Genomic DNA, 21,611 nt, shown 5'->3' with positions numbered 1-21,611 from the left:
CTCAATAAGGAACTTGAAACTTTCAGTACAGAGCAGGGGCATGTAGGTGAACTATGACACAAGGTTAAGAGAGTAGCTGACATGCACTGGATAGATATGTACCAAGTAGAACCGTTCATAATGGGAGGGACCCTTCGTGGTACACAGTCACTGTAGAGAAACTTCTAAAGAAACAGATATTACTGCATATTAGGTGCAAAATAACGCAAATAGATAGAGACATACTGCATCAAATGTGTGTGGCTGTCAAGAGAGCAATGTGTCAAGCCCTAATGGCTACTATAGTGGAAACTGTCAAATGATCTTTCACAAAACCCAAAGAGATTTGGCATAGGCAAAAGCCAGTTAGTGACACCAAAGTTAGTGCCCAGTCCCTACAGAATGAGGCAGGAACTGAAACTGAGGGTAGCATAATGTTTCACTGATTGTATCAATACCTGTTTTTATTACGATATATTGTGAAATTTCGAACATTTGCGAGAGCCATGATAAACTTTTACTATTATCATTAATTGTAGGCTTAAACATAATTGTGCTCTTTTGAAATTTTTGAGAACAGTAGGCCTATCCTCATTCAAAACAACCAATCTAATTTCACTATACAATTATGTGAGAAATAGGTTAATTAAAGAATTTTTGGAAGGTCACAAAACCACGAGGGTCATCCACAAGGTAAGTTCCGTTTCTATTTCTATCCGCGGCAGCGCTACGATCGCAGTTCCGAGCATGCGTAGCAGTTACTCTGACTCAAGGAGAAGACATGTACGCCATTTTCAGATTGATGCTGCCAATGTGTGCTTTATAGTGCTTCTTTATAATGTCAGCCTTAATTAAAAATGCTGACACATGTGAAATCAGATCTGTGATTTGTTTTCTAAATGCAAAGAAAGTTAAACCAACGGAAATTCATCGGCAAATCTGCGAGGTTTATGGACAAAATGCTATGAGTGATTCAATGGTTAGAAGATGGGTCAGACTGTTCAATGAAGGACATGATCAAGTGCACACAGAAGAACGAAATGGATGCCTGTCTGTGGTTACTGATGAACTGGGTCACACAACTGAAGAGAAGATTAAGCACAACTGTAACATTACACTTAGTGCCCTTGCTATGGAAGTTCCGTAAATCTCATGATCACTAATTCATGAAATTGTTACTGAAAAACTGAAATTTTGAAAACTTTACTCACGTTGGGCACCCAAAATTCTTACTGAACAACATAAGAAACACCGGGTGGGCAGTGCACTTCCGTTTTTGACATGATGCTACAATGAAGAAGGCGATGGTTTTCTTTCTTGGACAGTCATAGGGGATGAAACTTGGGTATCATAATGTGTAGATACATAAGTAAAAGCACCTGACAAAAGTTAAAAACCAATGATAATAAACACTAGCACGACTGCTATAAGCATCTGAAAATATGTATTTTGCTATGCCAGAAGGCGAATGACAAAATGATGGAAATTTAATTTTTTTTCTTTTTGTCAATTATTTAATAGACTCTGTCTTTAGTTCTCATAGGGAGAAGACATATTCTTGTGAGAAGTGTGTAGTAGACATTGTATTATCTGAAAAATAATTTTTATGAAAATATGAAGTGTGAGGATCCTTATTAGTGCAAAACCGCAAAAGTTTTAATTTCCTTACGCGCGTTATGCTAACGTCGTGTCACTATAGCTGCCTGCATCTGAAGAGGAAGTCTGATAAAAAGCAGCATTGTATCCAAAATGAGAATTACATAACTAATTTAAGGAAATTTCAACGGCGTAGAGAACACAAAAATCAACGTAAGTTCACACTACTACTGACTTACAGTTTGCAAGAGTTGTAAATTAAGACCGAAAGATAATCCATTCGATTCAATTTATTCACTTCAAAATATATAAAAATCACATTTGGTACGATTGTAATTAATTTGTATTATATATATATAAAAAAACAAAGATGATGTGACTGACCATACGAAAGCGCTGGTAGGTCAATAGACACACAAACAAACACAATCATACACACAAAATTCAAGCTTTCGCAACAAACGGTTGCTTCATCAGGAAAGAGGGAAGGAGAGGGAAAGACGAAAGGATGTGGGTTTTAAGGGAGAGGGTAAGGAGTCATTCCAATCCCGGGAGCGGAAAGACTTACCTTAGGGGGAAAAAAGGACAGGTATACACTCGCACACACACCCATATCCAACCACACATACACAGACACAAGCAGACATTTGACGAATGTCTGCTTGTGTCTATGGATGTGGATGCATATTATGTGGATGCATAAAAGGGTTTTTTAGATTAGGCCATTTTCTATCCAAACCAGATAACAATAACTGTAGGAAACTCAGAAGTATCAGTCTAAGAATGAAAGAAATGCCTCCCACAGGTGAGAGTATTAAAATCCTAATGGTAAACTGCCAAAGCATTAGCAACACAGTGCTAAAGTTTGAAGCATTCAAGAAACACAGTGAAGCTCACATAATACTAGGTACAGAAAGCTGGGGAAAATTTAAGTACATATCTAAAGGATGGGCAGATGGGAGATGGAGATGATTTGTTTGTCGCAATGGAGAAGAAACTCAAATCCAACAAGGTAGAAATTGAAGCTGCATGTGATATTGTTCGGGGGAGGACTCGGTATCAGGGGTTGGCATAAAATGATAATTGGATCCATTTATCACACACCAGACTCATCTCCTGATGTAACTGAAAATTTTACAGAGAACCTCAGTTCAGTTATACATAAGTTCCCCAAACATACTGTAATCATTGGTGGAGACTTAAATCATAAAACAATTAATTGGGAAAATTACAGTTCTGTTAGTGGTGGGTGTGACAAGACATCCTGTGAAACTTTACTAAATACCTTCTCTGAAACTTACCTAGGACAGATAATCAGGAACCCCATGTATGACGGAAATATATTGGATCTAATGGGAACAAACAGACCTGACCTCTCTGAGGATATTTATATCAAAACTGGTATCTGTGACCATGACTCGGTTGTGGCAACAATGATTACCAAAGTACAAAGGACAACTAAAACAACCACAAAGAAATATATGCTCAATAAACTAGATAAAATGTCAGTAGAGACATATCTCGATGAAGAACTTGTATCTTATAGCGCAGGGCAGGGTTGTGCAGAGGAACTCTGGCTCAAGTTTAAAAGAATAGTTGACCATGCAGTAGATATATTTGTACCCAGTAGAACAGTTCTAACAGTAAACCAGATCAACCTTGTGTTGACAAATGTGATACACAAATCGGACCTATTGGACGTGAGGAGTCTCAGAGGCCCAAACATACATACAGATCATTTTCTGGTATGGGCACAGGTGAGGGTGAGGATATCTAATGCAGTGAAAGGAGTCCGACCCAGGGCACAGAAATATAATATAACAACTTTAGAATCAGTGGAAGTTAGATAGCAGTATCAGGAGAAGATAATTCACATTCTGGAAAACGTTGGAGAATATAACAACATTGAAGATCAGTGGGGAGTGATTAAAAAGATGGTGGAGACATCGGCAAGAGAGATACTTGGAATTGGGACAAGACAAGTAAGACCATGATGGTTTGATACTGAATGTGAAATAGCAACTGAAGAAAAGAACTAAGCACATAGAAGGACACTGCGATCACACTGTACGAGGGGGATAGTAGGAGACAACAAAGAAAAATGGTGGATTGAAAAGAGGACTCGAAGAAGAAGAAGAAGAAGAAGAAGAAGAGGAGGAAAAGAGAGAGAGAGAGAATGGATGAAAGCAAGAGTCAAAGAAATGGAGCTCATGAGAAGCAAAAATGAAATAATAAAATTCTAGAGAGAGGTGAATGCGGCACGGAAGCCTTTTGGTAGTAAAACAAGCTTAATAAAAGATGAGACAGGAAATATAATAAGTGAAGAGAAGAGAATACGTGAAAGATGGCGCAGGTATTTTGATAGTCTCCTCAACCCTAGAAAACTATACCAGGGAATCCAATAGAAACGAATGGGGTAGAGGACACAGACAACAACAGTACCCCACCAAATATAGAAGAAATGAAAACTGCTGTGAAGAAACTGAAAAACAACAAGGTGGCAGGGATAAATGGTATTCCAGAAGAACTGTTTAAGCAAGGAGGCAGAGAGCTGGAACGAAGCCTTCTGGAAATGGTCACCAGAATATGGGAAGAGGAGAAAATGCCCCAACAATGGAAAGAGGGTATCATATGCCCCATGTATAAGAAAGGAGATCAGATGGAGTGTGGCAATTACAGAGGGATCACACTACTTAATCAGGGATACAAAATATTCTCTAATATGCTATTCGACAGAATCCTCCCAATCATACAGAGGGAGATGGGGCCATACCAATGCGGATTTCTCCCCGGGAAGTCAACTGTTGATCAAATATTCACCTTAAGACAAATTCTTGGGGGGGGGGGGGAGAACGAATATGGGGTTGGCACGCATCACCTATTTATAGTTTTCAAAGCAGCTTGTGATAGCATAAATAGAGAGCAGTTATATCAAGCTCTAGATGAACTGGGATTCTCGACAAAGTTGGTAAGACCAACCCATCAGAAGGAAAGTGAAATCATCCAGACTGAGATGGGTGGGACATGTGGCTCACATGAATGATGCAGAAGTACCAAAAAGAATATTACAAGGAAAGCCAGGAGGGCTGAGAGGACATGGTCGACCAAGAGCCAGATGGGAAGATGGAGTAATTGAAGCTCTTAGGAAGATGGGCTACAGAAACCGGAGAAAGGACCGTGAGAAATGGAAGGATATTTTAGAAGAGGCCAAGGCTCATCATGAGCTGCAGAGAAGAAGAACAGTTAATAATGGGTGGGAACCTCGATAGTATATAATCACTGTAACGAAACTTCTAATGAAACCAAGATTACTGCATAATAGGTGTAAAACAAAGCACAGGGATACACATAGAGAAATGCTGAATGAAGTGTGTTTGGTTGTCGAGAGAGCAATGGGTGATGCCTTCAGTGATTACTGTAGCAGAATACTCTCAAGTGATCTTTCACAGAACCCAAAGAAATCCTGGTCGTATGTGAGGGCTGTTTGTGGTACCAAAGTTAGTGACCAGTCCCCAGTGAATGAGACAGGAACTGCAATTAAGGGTAGCAAAGCAAAAGCTGAAATGCTTAATTTTGTTTTCAAATGTTTCTTTACAAAAGAAACCCCAGAAGAATTTCCCCATATTAATACTCGTACCACTGAAAAGATAAATGAAATAAGTATTAAGTGTCAGTGGTGTTGAGCAACAACTGACATCGTTAAAACAGAACAAAGCTTCATGGCCCGAAGAAACATTGCCAGATTCTATACTAAATCTGCGGCTGAGTTAGCCCCTGTTCCAACTATAATCTATTGAAGATTGTTTAAACAGAAAACCGTGCCTAGTTCTCGGAAAAAGTCACAGGTCACACCCATCTACAAGGAGGGCATTAGAAGTGACCCACAAAACTACTGTCAAATATCCTTGACACCGATTTCTTGTAGAATCTTAGAACATGTTCTGAGCTCAAACATAATGAGGTATCTTGAACAGAATGATCTCCTCAATGACAACCAGCACGGATTTCGAAAACATCGATCATGTGTAACTCAACTTGTACTTTTCTCACATAACGTACTGAAAGCTTTGGATCAAGGCAATCAGGTAGATGCTGCATTTATTGATTTACAAAAAGCATTTGACTAAGTACCACACCTACATGGCCTTCAGAAGTACATTCCTATAGGGTATCAAGTGAAATTTTTGACTAGACTCAGGACTTTTCGGTAGGGAGGATGCAGCATGTTATCTCGGATGGAGAGTCATCATCAAATGTAGAAGTAATTTCAGGTGTGCCCCGGGGAATGTGTTGGGATCCTTGCTGTTTGTGTCATATATTAATGACCTTGCATACAAGATTAATAGTAAAATCAAGCTTTTAGCAGATGATGCAATTATCTATAATGAAGTGTTGTCTGGAAGAGGATGCATAAATATTCAGTCAGGTCCTGATAGGATTTCTAAGTGGAGCAAAGGTAGGCAACTTGCTTACATGCTCAGAAATGTAAAATTGTGCACTTTACGAAACAAAAAAACATAGTATCTATGACTATAATATCAATGAGTCACAGCTGGAATTGGCCAACTCATACAAATACCTGGGTATAACACCTGGGTAAAGCAGGTGGTAGACTTCGGTTTATTGGTAGAACACTGGAAAAGTGTGACCTGTCTACAAAGGAGATTGCTTACAAATCACTCGCGCAACTCGTTCTAGAATATTGCTTTGTGGGTGACCCATACCAAATAGGACTACAAGGGGATACTGAACGTATACAGAGAAGAGCAGCACGAAAGGTCACAGGTTTGTTTGACCCATGGGAAAGTTTGACAGAGATGCTGAAGAAACTGAACTGGCAGACTCTTGAAGATAGACATAAACTATCCCAAGAAAGTCAGCTAATGAAGTTTCGAGAACTGGCTTTTAATGATGATTTTATGAATATACAACATGTTATGTATCGTTCACATAGGGATTATGAGGACAAAATTAGAATAATTACAGCACACACAGAAGCTTTCAAACAATCATTCTTCCTGCACTCCATACGTGAATGGAAAGGGAAGAAACCCTAATAAATGGTACAATGGGACCTAACTCTGCCTAGCACTTCACAGTGGTTTACAGAGTATAGATGTATTTTGCACAATGTATTATGATGTCTCTTTGAATTTTCACGGGAGGAAGTTTTTATTATCTATTCATACCTCTTTGTTTTGCTTCTTAAGTATTTATTGTACAGGTAATGCAAATTGAAAAGTAGCACATCAGTGATGTGGAAGAATAGTTCTTGTGCCGGCATATTGTCCTCCATGAACATAAACAAGATCATCTGGTGCTTTCTATCACTCCCATACATATTTGTGGTGTACTTGACAAATGGAAGCAATTTTGAAATTATTTGCTAGCATGAATTCATCAACTGGAACATTGTATTATCGAATCTGTGAAAATGTAACTAACATTCTACCTATCATTCCATTTTCTGATCATCATGTCATGCAGTGAGCAAATGTATTTCATTTACCAGTATTGTGACAACTTCTTTAGGGATGTTCTTCCTATTTAACCTTAGTATCTCAATGCAATCCATTTTCAGATACAACAGAGTTTTAGATATCACAAAGTTATTGTAATAACTTCCCATGTAAATATGATGGGCAACATGGAGTTCTCCATCAACAAATGTAAAATGACCTTTTCAGCATTAGACTTTCCACCAGAACATCCCGGTGCACACAGCACACTTGAATATTTTAATTTGTATTTATTGTCTAAACGACAATCTCCTCCTCCTCCAAAGAACAACTGATTTATTCAGAGATAGGCCTCATTCCATTGTTAAAATAATTCAGTATAGGCCATATTTTGTATAACTGATCATGTGATTTTGGATGTCCTGGCTGTGGATTTTCAGCAAAATGCAATGAATGTAAGTTGGTAGCATATCTGTCTGCCTCATGATCACTGCTATTCCTCTATTTTCAAACTGAGAATCTTTCTCTCAGTAGTTTTCTAATTGGACAGCTTTCATCACCATCACTGCCCATATTTTCCAATACTATACTGTCATAAAACATATTTGAAATCTCTGCTTCCACGCTATCATCACAACAGCATACCCCTACGTTCTTAAGATTTAATCTATTCTCCACCAATTCATTATGTTCAAACTTAAAATCGCTGCCTTCTAATATGTTCAGTAAATGACCATTAGTAAATTTTTGTTCTTTCTACTCTTTTTAATGATAGTAAGTCCTGGTATCAACTGATTAGTTGCCATTTTAAGCCATGCAAGTGATATACAGCTAAGCTGTAGAAATAAAAATTCTGTTCTTGAAGACTTTGTAACTTGTGCAAACATGTCTTCACAATTAGACGGTATATTAAAGCTGTAGATGCACATTCTTATAACTATTGACCACGTATAAGCAGTAGTAGCACTAGAATAGTGGCTCTTATTGATGCCTGTAAGTGTGCTTTTGAATTTGTTAGTGGTGAGGAGACATTGCCTGTCCACAGTGGAGCACCTTGTTCTAAAATCACCATTACCACTAGTCAGGATGCCGTTTTTGTGCACCAGAAAGAGACCACTGAGGAGAGGAAAATGGCTCTGAGCACTATGGGACTTAACTTCTGAGGTCATCAGTCCCATAGAACTTACAACTACTTAAACCTAACTAACCTAAGGACATCACACACATCCATGCCCGAGGCAGGATTCGAACCTGTGACCGTAGCGGTCTCGCGGTTCCAGGCTGTAGCACCTAGAACCGCTCGGCCACTCCAGCCAGCTGAGGAGAGGAAGTGAGACGCCAATTGTATTGATGTCACCAATGACGAAGTTTGCAACAGCCCTTTCTGAACGTAGGAACTGGATTTGGACATGTCTCCAGCACATGATGTGGTACAAGATCACACTAAAAATCAACTACAATATTATGAGTAACATTTTGGCCAAAAGAAATTGGCTCCCGAGGGCAGACTGTGACTCAGTATTTCCACTGTACAGTAAGGAGCAATCTATTTTCTTCCTAATACTGTCATTAATCTATACTGAATTTTCCAGAATCAACTACAGCATGTTGTGGCACCTTAAATGGAAGTGTTAAAGAAACTCTCCCAGACGCTTTTAATCTCATATCTGAAACAGTAAAATTTCTCAGTTCCTGGGATAAGGAAAGTATTTTAATTCCATCCTCCACCTGGGAAGGACTTTACATGCTTGAGTAGCTGTTGAACTGTTACCCTCTACAGGTGCATAGGAATAATCTTGGGAACATTAATCAACTGTCACTTCGGAAAATTCAAACACTTCCTCAGTCATTTTCTGAGTGGATTCAGGTAGTATTTTTCAACAGTTTATATCATGAAGCTAAAGGAGTGTCAGACTTTCCTGAATGTGGTTGTTTTATTTTATTTAAAGTTAACATTATTTCATTATTAATACTTAGCTAACTGTTCATACAAATGTGTTATTTCAAATACCAAACATAGGAAAATATCTTCGTTCAGAAATCATATTACATTATTTTGATGCATAGTATCCTCAGACGACTCCATACACTGGATTTTCACAACTATCTTGCTTTTCTTTGATTGTCCTCGTTCACCCCACACTGACTTGTTAACATTCTATCTGACTGTTTTAAACAAGAGGACTGCATCCTTCAAGTAGTGAGTCAATGTGAAACCCACTTATCATCATCATCATCATCATCATCATCATCACCACCACCACCAACATCAAACTCACATTATTATGATTCTTCCACACTAAGAAGCCTCAGTCAGTGCTTCTTATTTGGGGAAAATTGTTTTTCTATTTTTTGTGGCCTCCTTGAACCCACTTTCCATTTGCAGCTAACAATAAATGGGCCAGAGAAATTTGCAGAGATTGTTGCTTGGTTTATGGCCCTCTCAGTCAGTGATAAACTAACAAAGAGATCTGAAAGTGCGAGTACTAAAAACATCGAAAATTTTGAAGGGTGTTATAGTGATGTGCACATAAGGAGGCAGGTGGAGAGGCAATGCACAGAGTCAAGAGGCAGTGCACCGCATGGCATGATGCTCCAGCCAGTAGTGCCAGTCTGCGTTGGCTGCCTGTACTGGGATGCACACAGCATATTTAGCATTGATTTTCATGTTAGCTAATGTATGATGATGTTACTTAGCCGCTATAGTGTTCATTATGGATGGCATAAATGAAATATGACAAGTACTACACTAAGAAGTGACAAGGATAGTCTTCCCAAGCTTATCAATGTTATTATGTGACAATACTGTGGCACAAAACCCAGACACAGTTGAAGGATGCCTATGTAATAGCTTCCACGTGCAACAAAAATTTGATTTTCAATATATCACTGAATGTAAAAAGTTAACGTAGTCTAATCATTAATAGGTATAATTTTATGTGAAATGTTCAACGCAGTATGACAAGTATTACAATTATAAACTGTGTATATGCCTCGAGGCAACGTAACTTACCGTGCGCAAATACCCTGACTATATTCATCCAGTATTTGAGAATGACAGCACTTGTTGACTTGCAAAAAACTTTACACACAATTTCAAATCTTTGTGGAAATTTTTCTTGTTGACACCTCCCCCCACCCTCCTGGCCGCATAAATGATGAAAGAGAAAAAGTTCATTCCTTACTACATTTTCGTTGTGCATAGCGTAAAATTTCAACAGCAGGCATTACTACTAAGTTTATCTGCAACACATTTTGCATACAGTATCCACATATATCACTGAATGTACCTGTAAAATAATATAATTGTATGACAAATGATTACAGGTGGTAGGACAAACAGTGAGATGCATGAAAAATTAGCTTTTTCTTAAAACAGAGCAGAAATGACCTAAAACATACTCATCCAGTGTCTGAAAATGAGAGCATGTAGCGACTTCAACAGACTTTAAATATACTTTCAAATATTTTCTTGCTTACATGTTTAATGTCAAACATTTAACACATTAACTCATTTGTAAAGTAATCAGAAGTTTGAAGCTGTCTTATACAGGGCAGTTTGATTCATTTTACTCTCTCTCTACCTGCCTGCTTGCCTCTCTCTCTCTCTCTCTCTCTCTCTCTCTCTCTCTCTCTCTCTGTGTGTGTGTGTGTGTGTGTGTGTGTGAGAGAGAGAGAGAGAGAGAGAGAGAGAGAGAGAGAGAGACAGGGGGAAGGAATCTGCATGCACAGAATGCATTGTGTTGCCGACTTTTCACGTGGAAACCACTATAGCCATGAGACATGGGGGGCAAACAAAACATGCCTTCACCAGTTTTATAAAGCCTTTGTGTTGCTGCAGCTCTATTATGGTTGTATTATGTGTGGGCTGTTCCATATTTTTAGTGTATATTATCCTTTGTCAGTGCAATGTTGTACTCTGCATAATACTAGTCGGCAGTTGCATCCTATGTAAATGTGCACTACAGGGATAAAAGTCACCACATACAGAAAGTAGTCAGTGTGATGTCAAAATATGCATCTGACTGTAAGTAGAAACAGACACAATGCATGAATACTATAATATTTGTTTCTGCCAGAGCATGAAATAAGCAATTTCTTGTTAGTTAACATTGGTTGTGTGCCACTACAGCATTACCACATTGTGTGTCAATTGTCCCTTGCTCAACGCATTGATTGCTGCATGAATAGTGATGGATGTTTCACTGCCACGCCAGGCACAGGGTATTAGACATGAGAGTCTGCTGTGGCTGCCCGTTGCCAGAAAGCAGACAATGCTTTGGAGCTATCTCAAAGACGAAGCAGGACAAAACAATATTTCCTGCTACAGTCAGTGTAGTCAAACAGTCTGTGAGTAGGGCTTAAAATATCAGTTTTTACATGCTGCTTGTTCCAGGTGTCTCAGCTGCATACATTAACATGGCACAATTGCAACAGCATACAATTTGCGCACGACATCAAGAGTTTTGATTGTAGGAAGTCAGTTACAAGGTGTGAATAGTCAGCTAACAAGTAATTTTATCGGACTATAATAATCTGTTTTATTTGTTTTCTGCAATACATTATGTGACTTGTTTCATTGTAAGAAATTCTACACTGTTTTAAAATATGTTATTAAAAATCAAAATGTTGTGATATAACATAGATAATCAATCATTTTAATAAACTGAAAACCATGGTGAATGATAAAGAGGAAACTGGAAGTATTTCAAGTATCAAAATCATTTAGATGTTAAAGAAATGACCAAACAATACATTACAAGTGTAATAAACTACGGGTACTTAATAATCATATTTTTTGCTGGAAGGATGTGTTAACTTACTTATGTGCTGTCATATCCACATTGCAACAGCTGTGACAAACCATCAACCTGCAGTACTATTGAGTTTCCTGTATACACTGCCTAACTGTTTGTTCTTGGACCTACAGCTTTGTGTGTAAGATAGTACTAATCACAATCCCATGACTTTCCTCAGAATGCTGGCAAATGGAAGTAAATATAGCAATATTTTGAAGATACTCTTCATGGTAAGGTAACCAGAACTAATGCACATATGTTAAGCCTTAAGAGCAGCAATGAAATTTACTACAGGACAGTACATTGTATGTGTTGCAAGAGAACACTAGTTGTGAATAAAGGGACTTGTAAACAAGTCGGAGCTGCCAGTTTTGCTGATTTTTGTTTCAAAAGATCTTGTATGAAGACCAACTTTTGTACACACACAACTGCAAAAACCATTCTTTGGACTGAAGTGACCACAACACCACCACCACCACCACCACCACCACCACCACCACCACCAACAATGCATTATCTCCTTTGATTAGCAAACAATGACAAATGGCATACTAACAATTCCTGGCAAGCAAAAGCACACTCAGTACTAAAAAGAAGAACTGCAGTCTGAAAGAGTTCAACTTTATAAAAAAAAAAGATCAAATTGGTACAGTCTGCTCTAAAGAAACTGTATTACGTAGATATTATATCACAAACATTCCATGTATACAGCATTAATCCATTTCAAGTAATAATAGCAATTAGGCCCTACAGTTGATTTCAACCCATCATTTCATGACTTCTACGAGAACTGTTCATTCCACCATCATTGTAGTATTTGGATAAACAATTGTACATATCAGTTTATGCCAATAAAGGTCACTGGATGTATCCAGTCTTAGAAATTATTCCATCAAATGGTATGTCCTGTATGTCTGAAATGCTGTCTTTCTGTAAATAATGGCGCAGAAAATGATTACAAAGGACTATTTTGTTAATGGAAATTGAACAATGAAGTATGAGAATTACAAGCTTGATTTGGTGTGGAAGTTGCACAATTTCTGAGCAATGCGTTGCAGTTGTATGCCCTATCATCAAGTGATACAAGGATAATGTAGCTTTTTCCACCAATGTAAAAATAGCACAGTTACTGACATCATCATCATTCAACCATATAGGGATAAGTAAACCTAAATCTTTCCAGTTGCCCTGTCCAGTTGTTGTTGTTGTGGTCCTCAGTCCTGAGACTGGTTTGATGCAGCTCTCCATGCTACTCTATCCTGTGCAAGCTTCTTCATCTCCCAGTACCTACTGCAACTTACATCCTTCTGAATCTGCTTAGTGTATTGATCTCTTTGTCTCCCTCTACGATTTTTACCCTCCACGCTGCCCTCCAATGCTAAATTTGTGATCCCTTGATGCCTCAAAACATGTCCTACCAACCGATCCCTTCTTCTAGTCAAGTTGTGCCACAAACTTCTCTTCTCCCCAATCCTATTCAATACCTCCTCATTAGTTACGTGATCTACCCACCTTATCTTCAGCATTCTTCTGTAGCACCACATTTCGAAAGCTTCTATTCTCTTCTTGTCCAAACTGGTTATCGTCCATGTTTCACTTCCATACATGGCTACACTCCATACAAATACTTTCAGAAACGACTTCCTGACACTTAAATCTATACTCGATGTTAACAAATTTCTCTTCTTCAGAAACGCTTTCCTTGCCATTGCCAGTCTACATTTTATATCCTCTCTACTTCGACCATCATCAGTTATTTTACTCCCTAAATAGCAAAACTCCTTTACTACTTTAAGTGTCTCATTTCCTAATCTAATCCCCTCAGCATCACCCGATTTAATTTGACTACATTCCATTATCCTCGTTTTGCTTTTGTTGATGTTCATCTTATATCCTCCTTTCAAGACACTGTCCATACCGTTCAACTGCTCTTGCAAGTCCTTTGCTGTCTCTGACAGAATTACAATGTCATTGGCGAACCTCAAAGTTTTTACTTCTTCTCCATGAATTTTAATACCTACTCCGAATTTTTCTTTTGTTTCCTTTACTGCTTGCTCAATATACAGATTGAATAACATCGGGGAGAGGCTACAACCCTGTCTCACTCCTTTCCCAACCACTGCTTCCCTTTCATGCCCCTCGACTCTTATAACTGCCATCTGGTTTCTGTACAAATTGTAAATACCCTTTCGCTCCTTGTATTTTACCCCTGCCACCTTCAGAATTTGAAAGAGAGTATTCCAGTTAACATTGTCAAAAGCTTTCTCTAAGTCTACAAATGCTAGAAACGTAGGTTTGCCTTTTCTTAATCTTTCTTCTAAGATAAGTCGTAAGGTTAGTATTGCCTCACGTGTTCCAACATTTCTACGGAATCCAAACTGATCTTCCCCGAGGTCCGCTTCTACCAGTTTTTCCATTCGTCTGTAAAGAATTCGCGTTAGTATTTTGCAGCTGTGACTTATTAAACTGATAGTTCGGTAATTTTCACATCTGTCAACACCTGCTTTCTTTGGGATTGGAATTATTATATTCTTCTTGAAGTCTGTGGGTATTTCGCCTGTCTCATACATCTTGCTCACCAGATGGTAGAGTTTTGTCATGAATGGCTCTCCCAAGACCATCAGTAGTTCTAATGGAATGTTGTCTAATCCCGGGGCCTTGTTTCGACTCAGGTCTTTCAGTGCCCTGTCAAACTCTTCACGCAGTATCTTATCTCCCATTTCATCTTCATCTACATTTCTTCCATTTCCATAATATTGTCCTCAAGTACATCGCCCTTGTATAAACCCTCTATATACTCCTTCCACCTTTCTGCCTTCCCTTCTTTGCTTAGAACTGGGTTGCCATGTGAGCTCTTGATATTCATACAAGTGGTTCTCTTCTCTCCAAAGGTCTCTTTAATTTTCCTGTAGGCAGTATCTATCTTACCCCTAGTGAGACAAGCCTCTACATCCTTACATTTGTCCTCTAGCCATCCCTGCTTAGCCATTTTGCACTTCCTGTCGATCTCATTTTTGAGACGTTTGTATTCCTTTTTGCCTGCTTCATTTACTGCATTTTTATATTTTCTCCTTTCATCAATTAAATTCAATATTTCTTCTGTTACCCAAGGATTTCTATTAGCCCTCGTCTTTTTACCTACTTGATCCTCTGCTGCCTTCACTACTTCATCCCTCAGAGCTACCCATTCTTCTTCTACTGTATTTCTTTCCCCCATTCCTGTCAATTGTTCCCTTATGATCTCCCTGAAACTCTCTACAACCTCTGGTTCTTTCAGTTTATCCAGGTCCCATCTCCTTAAATTCCCACCTTTTTGCAGTTTCTTCAGTTTCAATCTGCAATTCATAACCAATAGATTGTGGTCAGAATCCACATCTGCCCCTGGAAATGTCTTACAATTTAAAACCTGGTTTCTAAATGTCTGTCTCACCATTATATAATCTATCTGATACCTTTTAGTATCTCCAGGATTCTTCCAGGTATACAACCTTCTTTTATGATTCTTGAACCAAGTGTTAGATATGATTAAGATATGCTCTGTGCAAAATTCTACAAGGCGGCTTCCTCTTTCATTTCTTCCCCCCAATCCATATTCACCTACTATGTTTCCTTCTCTCCCTTTTCCTACTGACGAATTCCAGTCACCCATGACTATGAAATTTTCGTCTCCCTTCACTACCTGAATAATTTCTTTTATCTCATCATACATTTCATCAATTTCTTCATCATCTGCAGAGCTAGTTGGCATATAAACTTGTACTACTGTAGTAGGCATGGGCTTTGTGTCTATCTTGGCCAGAATAATGCGTTCACTATGCTGTTTGTAGTAGCTAACCCGCACTCCTATTTTTTTATTCATTATTAAACCTACTCCTGCATTACCCCTGTTTGATTTTGTATTTATAACCCTGTAATCACCTGACCAAAAGTCTTGTTCCTCCTGCCACCGAACTTCACTAATTCCCACTATATCTAACTTTAACCTATCCATTTCCCTTTTTAAATTTTCTAACCTACCTGCCCGATTAAGGGATCTGACATTCCACGCTCCGATCCGTAGAATGCCAATTTTCTTTCTCCTGATAACGACGTCCTCCTGAGTAGTCCCCGCCCGGAGATCCGAATGGGGGACTATTTTACCTCCGGAATATTTTACCCAAGAGGACGCCATCATCATTTAATCATGCAGTAAAGCTGCATGTCCTCGGGAAAAATTACGGCTGTAGTTTCCCCTTGCTTTCAGCCGTTCGCAGTACCAGCACAGCAAGGCCATTTTGGTTAATGTTACAAGACCAGATCAGTCAATCATCCAGACTGTTGCCCCTGCAACTACTGAAAAGGCTGCTGCCCCCCTTCAGGAACCACATGTTTGTCTGGTCTCTCAACAGATACCCCTCCGTTGTGGTTGCACCTACGGTACGGCCATCTGTATCGCTGAGGCACGCAAGCCTCCCCACCAACGGCAAGGTCCATGGGTCATGGGGGAAGCCTGTACAGTATGTAAATTAAAAATCTAGTTGGGGAAAATAACTTCATCTTTCAGGAAAGTTCTAGCTTTCCCCCAGAGAGTTAGAGAACAAGTGAATAATGGTAAATTTTCCAATCATCTGACATAGTAATAGTAGTAGCAATGGTTTATTTAATTGAACCATTTGCCCAGACAAACTTGTAACTAACATTTTTGACAAAAGTGAGTTAGAATTGGAATAACATTGTATATGACACTATATATCTGCTGATTAAACTGTTTCCACTCCAGATTATTTTTATTATTGTTTCCACTGCAGATTATTTTTATTATAATTGCTGAACTGTGAAATTCTTTGTTGCAGTGTACTTCACTATGAGTGAATGCACTGTGGGTTGAATAAGAAACGAAGTTAACATTTGTGTGTGGAAGGACAATATACGCAAGGTGCTAGGGGATAGTGGGCACCGCTACACATCTAGAGGAAATGGTCCTGTTCTTGGAAAACTGCTATCTGAGGGGGTGAGTGGAACACCATAACTGCTACTTGAAATGAGAAAATGTTTTCATAATTCGTGTAGCCAAAAAGGTGTATATGTTGTATATTTATAGAGTTTTATAACAATAATGGAAATTCTTAGATGGAGCAGTATGTAAAATACTCACCTATAGTAGATCAATGCATGGAGCACAAAAACACACAACAGCATTCACACTACCTTTCGAGCACTAGCTCTTTTTCCAGGAATAGTACACACATTCACACACACAATCACACAGACACCCAAACACCTACTCCTCTGGCCATGGCAAGACTGACTGAACTAACAACAGAAGTAACCCATCCGAGCATTTTCCCTCTACCTCTCCTCCCCCCTTTTCCCATCTCCCTTCCCACTCTTTCTCCCTCTTCATCTTTCTCTCCTTTTCCTCCTCCCCTTTCTTCCCCCTTCAGTCATCCCTCTCCTCTTCCTACATCTCTTTTTGCTGTACCCTCTATCCTCTCTTCATCTTGTGTGGGCAGGAAATCATCTGTCCACAGACCTTGCTCTTTCCTGCTACTCCTTCCCCACTTCCATCAGCTCAGGCAACTGCTTTCAATAATGAAGTATCAATAAATTAGTCTTTCTGTGGCCTTGGGAGTGTGTGTTTGGGTGTTTTTGCATGTATGTGAATGTGTGAACTATTGCTAGAAAAAGAGTTTGGTGTGAATGCTGTTTTCAGTTGTGTGTTTCTGTGCTCCATGTAACTTGAGATGAGGGATATCCTACCCACCTCCCACACCTTACAAACATCCTTGTCCATCCCTATTCCAACCCCCAATCCTGCACCCCTTGGGTGCTATGATACAATTACTGCACAGCATTATATGTGGGTATGACAAGTAACTGACTGTCTAATTAATGGCCACTGCCAAACTGTGGCAAATGCCAATTTGACCATGCAGTTGCTGATCAAGCTGCACACCACAATACAAATGGCTTCAACAGCTGCTTCACAACATGAGCCATTTGGATAACCCCTCACAGCACAAGTTTCTCTGAACTATGCAGATAGGAATTGCCTCTTCAACACATCCTGCACTCTTTCAATCCCCCTGGCCTAAACCACCACTAACCTGTACCCACTGCCTCACCTTGCCTTTTCCATACTCTCTTCTGTCCATACTACCCCTTCTCTGTCCAGACAATGCACTGCCTTCTCCCATCATTTGCTCCCCCACCCCCACCCTCCGGGCATTATCCCACGCCATCTACTCTCCCTCCTTTTCAACCCCTCTTCTCCCTATTTATCTTCACCTTACTCTCCTCTCCCCTTTCTGCCCCTCAGTTTCTTCCACTGCCTCCTTCTTCCTACTCTTTTCTTTTTTTTTATTGTGCCCTCTACAACAGGGCCAGCCACGGCATGCCAATCTTCATGCGGGTGAAGTGTACATGCCATGGCTCTGCCTATATCAACACTGCTTGGTCGTTCTTGAAAGTACTTGGTACAGTGTGACATTTCATTTAGCAATGCAGTGTGATTTTTTTGGTCAGCATAACTCTCTTCAATTCAGCAGAATTGTGATATCAGCAGTGTTTACTCTTCACTATTTGTTCATTTTTCACAGGTCAAGTGGATGTTTGCACAAGAAGAGGAAATCAAGCACTCTATCATCACAGGCCTATAACAATGAATGGGAATGACAAAAGAGAGGGATGAAATTCTCAATATATATTACGCAATTGCATAAGCAACAGGTACTGCAAATTTGCTAGGAAACAATATTACAATGCAGAAAGAATATAAAGATTTAGTTGACAATAAAACAGCAAAGAATTGCAATGATTGACAGATGGGATTTAGTGTTCAGTACATCAAGAAGCACTTTGTCCTAAATTTGCAGGCATGCAGCATGTGAAGATATCGGTGATATAAATAGTTAAATTTCTGATGTTGCAAGCATTATTCCTTTGTCAGTTGCAACTGTTTTCGATGGAGTTGAACGAAGAATATGAAGACTGTATATATTACTGCAAACTACATTGGTTAAGTCAAGAGTCAAACCCGGAACAATTTTTCGATATAAAACTCACTATTGTTTAATTTACGTAGGAAAGAGAAGTCAGGAACAAAAATTATAACATCTGGAATGGAGCGCAGACCTTGCATTTTAAGCAAACTTCACTGCACACTGCCCACAGTAAGGCACTGCAAGGGGAGGGACAATTTTTTCTGATTTGATGAGGAGGTATTTAGAAAGAAAATCACATTAAACAAATGCAGTACACAACCCTAAGCTCACTGCTGTTGAAGAAAATGTGAGGTTTCAAGAATCCATTGAGGCCTCGGAAGAATTAAAAAAGCAGTTTTCTAAATGTTTTGAGGATACTGTCAATCTTACATCAATTTTTGAGACCATTCGCTGTTTCAGTTGAAAGCGCCCTTGTGATGTGCACATGTAATTGTCTGATCTGCAAGGTAATTCCTGTTTTAACGACAAATTCTTTTATGTCAAAACTGTCGACGATGTCTACATTGCTTTCCTCAGGTAGAGTTTCCATGTCTTCATAATGAGGTAGCAAAAGTGCTTTGATCTAATTATTTGTGTGAAAGTCCTTTTTTCGATTATGAAACTAAATAAGTCAAGGCTACATGGCAACCTGAGTGCAAAAATGTGTGAAATTGTCTGCATCTGCCAGTACGCCGAAAGTTTGTACCAGACCAAAAATTATGTCTTCAGTGCACCAAATAATTAAATAGTACTGAAAATTTGTTTGTGATCCATGCTGCTGAGAAATCTGAAATATAAAACCAAGTTGTATGCAGTGCAACTGCACTGATATTTAAATGTGGCATGTTCACAGTTTCCTTCTCCTGTTCAGACAGTATGGCATGGCAGCGGGGAAATGTGCAGCGAAGCCGAGTGCTATGGCACTCACGCCAGGGCATGTCCCATGAGCCAAAATCTTGGCCACCCCTGCTGTATACTTTGTTCATCTTGTTGCATGGCCTTTATGTCATCTGTTAAAATACTGATCTCTTTCACACTACCCCCTCCTCCTGTTTTTCCTTGCCCCTCCACACTTCCATCTAACAGCCCAGGTAACTGCTTTCAATAGTCAAGTATTAATAGTCTTGTCATGGCCATGCGAGTGTGTATTTGGGTGTCTGTGAGACTGTGTGTACTATTGCTAGAAAAGTACTACAGTAGTACTCAAAAGCTAGTGTGAATGCTGTTTTCTGCTGTGTGTTTGTGTACTCCATGTGTCAGTCCGATGTAGATGACTGGTTTCCTTTCCCTTATTTTACATATTTGTAGCGCACTAAAATAGTAGTGTGACATGTAATCGAAACTGCAATGTTCTGAACATAATTCCTATTTTGCAGAGTTTTATCAGCAAATAGTAAGGTGCAGCTCACTTTGGAGATTTTGCGCACCTGATTTTGACAAGCAAACACATTTTTGGGCTGCACAGTGCACTGAGGTAGCTGATATGAAGAGATGTACAATATAAGAGAAAACATTTTGTTGCCATTGTTCACTGATATACATTTCATTTACCTTTAGAAACCAGTAGATGTACACATTTGTCAAAAGACACTACGTAATGTTTTGCTAATTACATTTCGCGAAGTGCAAATTTTGATTGACAAATTTAAGAACAATTCAACCCTCGAAGACAAAACAGAAGAGCATTCCAACAGCTTAAACACAATCACGGATCATGACAGAGGTTTTGGTGAAGAAACACACTGAATCACTTTCAAAGTAAGAGAGCCACTACTCGAAGGATAAAACTGTTAGTTGGTATTTAAATTCAACTCTGAGTCTGCACAAAATGTATGCCCTTTTTCAGAATAAGTACCCTAAACTAAATATCAGTGAAAACGTGTAAAGAGATATTTTCAGAAATGATTTTAAATTAAAATTGTGCGCATCAGAGTCGGACAATATTTTTATTAAAATTTTGCCAAATGATTTAAAAAGCCGAAATGGAAAGTGCAATTCACCACATAACAGCTGAAGCAGCATACAAGACGCTTGCAGCTGCTACTGGAAAAGCAAAACAACAGGAAGTAATGTGACTTTGTGTGACGATCTTCAGTAGCAATTCTTCTGCCCACAGTTGAATCAATTCTTCTGCATTTTATCAACATCAGAACTGTTGTTACAATGTGGCAATATGTAATATTGGTAATAACACTGATTTCATGTCTTTATGACAAGTAAACATTGTGAGGACATGCGCAGCAGACACACCTTCATGCAACCTGAAGTATGTTCTTGCACATTTCGATCCGCTCAATGATGGTGTTTCAGAATCTGATAATTTGGTCTGATCACTGCTTTGGGCAGAACAACTGGCAGAAAATTTCCTTTTCCAAAAACTGATCAACTGTAAATATTTCACTGTTGTAGACTGGAAATTCGTAATTGTGTGGCATATTTTCCTACCATGTGATAGGAATTATGTCCTTACAGAGAAGAACAAAGAATCTTTTTGTGTGTATTACCAAAACAACTGATTCAAGTAACTGCCAATGCCAAGGACAATGGATTTCGAACCTGCAAGGTGAAACCAGAGGCTTTCAGGGATCTTAGTGCACTAGACCAAGGGTTGCATAGAGGCTCATTCAAAATAACTGAGTATGCCTGACAATAAATTTCATGCGACAACCCTACTACTGTACCATGATGTGGTCAGATCAATGCAAAGAAGCCGAGAGGTACTGGGTAAAGAAATCTGCTGTCAGCTAACGTTTCATTTTTCCCTACCTTGTGTGATAAACTTTTGCCAAGCAAAAGTGACAAGAAGAAAGATTTAA

The 21,611-nt window shown here is 39.1% G+C and overlaps 1 long non-coding RNA gene across 1 annotated transcript in view; it reads left to right on the top strand.

The window, feature by feature from the left end:
* LOC126253425 (uncharacterized) overlaps window positions 1–19,590 on the top strand; it is a 40,150-nt gene extending 20,560 nt beyond the window's left edge. The window contains exons 2-3 of the long non-coding RNA XR_007545955.1: window positions 16,666–16,823; window positions 18,412–19,590. This is a non-coding gene — a long non-coding RNA (uncharacterized LOC126253425). The remainder of the gene's footprint in view (window positions 1–16,665; window positions 16,824–18,411) is intronic.
* Window positions 19,591–21,611: the final 2,021 nt, after the last annotated feature.

The sequence above is a fragment of the Schistocerca nitens genome, chromosome 4, assembly GCF_023898315.1.
Source record: "Schistocerca nitens isolate TAMUIC-IGC-003100 chromosome 4, iqSchNite1.1, whole genome shotgun sequence".
Taxonomy (NCBI): Eukaryota; Metazoa; Arthropoda; class Insecta; order Orthoptera; family Acrididae; genus Schistocerca; species Schistocerca nitens.
The sequence above is the reverse complement of the archived record's forward strand: the minus strand, read 5'-3'. Positions and strand labels throughout refer to the sequence as shown.